Consider the following 2,524-nt stretch of genomic DNA (forward strand, 5'->3'; position numbering starts at 1 on the left):
GCGTCAATGAGTTTCCAGCTCAGATGCGGAAATGAATTCCTCCCCACAATCCCCACATTTCCACAGTTTCACCCCAGTGTGACTGCATTTTTGGTTTGTGAGGTCTGATGATTCGCTGAAGCCTTGTCCACACACACAACACCTATACAGTTTCTCTCCAGTGTGAATGGAGCTTTTTCCTTCCAGGTTTAAAATCTGATCATGTTCCATTTGTGATAAAATGGGTGACTCCATCAGATCCTGGTGTGACGGTGCGTTTGAAAATCTTCTCCTTCTAATATCTTGTGAAATGGACATCAAACAAAAAACAAGACAGTCAGAGACAATCTCGAAAGACATTGGCTTCTGTGTAGAGATAGAGAATGAAGGAGGGGGATTTTGGACACCTACAACTTGACCAGAACTCTGTCAGAATCTTTTAAACACTCAGCCTCCACCACTGAGAAGGGGCAGGGTAACAGGTGGATGTGAACACCAACACCTCCAAGTTCCCTCCAGGTCACACACCATCCAAACATTGCTGACATCCAGTCCTGGTGGAGCAGAAATTTCCTCCCATTAACTAACTGGCAAAACCGAGGCCTTTATCTTCATTCCCCAACACAAACTCTACGGCCTCACAACTGACTCTCAACCCTCTGTGGCAACTGCTGAAGTCTGAACCAAACAAGTCATAACCATGGTGAAGAGATGAGTTTTCAACCACATATCCCTACCATCATCGAGACTGCCTACTTTCACCGCAGTAACATTACCCGACTCCTCCGAGTCTCTGTTCATTTGCTGCTGAAACTCTCGTCCATTCCTTTGTTACCTCTGGACTTAACTATCCTTACTCACTCCTCACCATCGTCTCACATTCCCCTCTCTGCACTTGTCTTACTTCTCTGCCTCTATTTTTGGGTGCCCTTGAGCTCTGTTTAGTGTTTTTTTCTTCTTTCCATTGACTGTATCTAAATGAGATTTTTACCATTGCTCATTCTCCCAACCATGTGCTGCTGTCTTAACAGCTTTATCTTCCCACATCAGCTCTCACAATGCTGTAAGGGAAGGAGTTATAGGTTACTCATCAGGTGATGTAATCCTGAGGCCATCCAAAACTCTGCTGCCCGCATGAGTGTTCACAACAAGGTTTGTTCACCAACTGGCCCATGCTCACGCAGCTAAATTTTAAACTTTTCATCCTTTTGTTCAAATCTCTTGATCGTCTCCTCTCTATCTCGCTCTGTAATGTCCTCTAGCCTCCAGCCCTCTCAAGGGCAATTAGGGCTGGTCAGTAAATGCTAAACCAGCCAGTAATGGCCACCCCCACCCCAAGAATGACATTTTTTTAAAAAAATGTCCTTCCAGATATCTGCATTATCTACAATTCCAACCTCCTGAAAATTCTTGATTTTAACTGTTTCACATTTGGTGCCCTCAAGCTTTAGCTGCCAAGGCCACAAACTGTGAAATTTCCTTACTAAACCTCTCCTTTTCTCTGCCTCAGTTTTGCACTTGAAAATACTCCTTCAAAACAACAAATCTGACCATAACACATTTTGTCACCTCCCTAACATCTTATTATGTGATTCTGGTCAAACGTTGCATTATAATACTCCCGAGGAACAGCTTGGAAGTTTCCATTCTGTGAAAGACACTACATTGATATAAATTAATTGTCATTGATTTGGACACATATCACAGTTCCTTCATCACCACTTGGTGAACAACTCCTCACCGAACAGCATTGTGGGAGCTACTAAGGAAATATAATTGCCAGCAGCAAATGCTCAGGCAATGTTCTGCTGTATAAACCTTATTTAGAGAGTGAATGGAAGTAACAATAAAATACCTAGGAGAGTCACACCCATTATTGAAGACAGAGGAAGTTAGACAATGACGGAGAGTTGATCAAGGAGAGCAGAAATGAACCAGAACAATGGATGGTCTCTCATTCAGCAGTGTTATAAAGCAACTCTTAACATCAGTCACATAATACGATATTATGGGGGTGACAAAATTCTCCCAACCATGTGCTGCTGCCTCAACAGCTCTATATTCCCACATGAGCTCTCACAATGCTGTAAGGGAAGGAGCTCCAGCTCCAGAGTCAGATATCTGAGAACAGCACGAGAAGCTGAATTGTGTAGATTACTGGTTAAAAATACTGAAATAATTTCATTGTGTTCCAACTTTAAAATCAAATGCTACAGTCTACCCCTCAAAAGATATCAAAAGCACTGGGGTCAGAGGAAACTATCACAGTTCAGGATACCTAGGAATCAGAGTGATGTCACTGAGTAATTGTCCGTGTGTCATAACATCACTCATTTGAACAGACAGCATTTGGGTCTGCACAAACAGGTGATCTCCATGAAGGATGTGAGCGTCTGACACGTGATTCGAAAGGAAATTCATCAGAATGGTTAAAGAACTGAGGGATACTGGTTTTAAGGTCAGGTTGGAGAAACTCAAGTTGTTCCGCACAGTGCAAAGGAGATTGATATGACAGTTGATAAAGGGGGTGATAACACAGTGTGGA

Source organism: Rhincodon typus, chromosome 8 (assembly GCF_021869965.1).
Source record: "Rhincodon typus isolate 14 chromosome 8, sRhiTyp1.1, whole genome shotgun sequence".
Lineage (NCBI taxonomy): Eukaryota > Metazoa > Chordata > Chondrichthyes > Orectolobiformes > Rhincodontidae > Rhincodon > Rhincodon typus.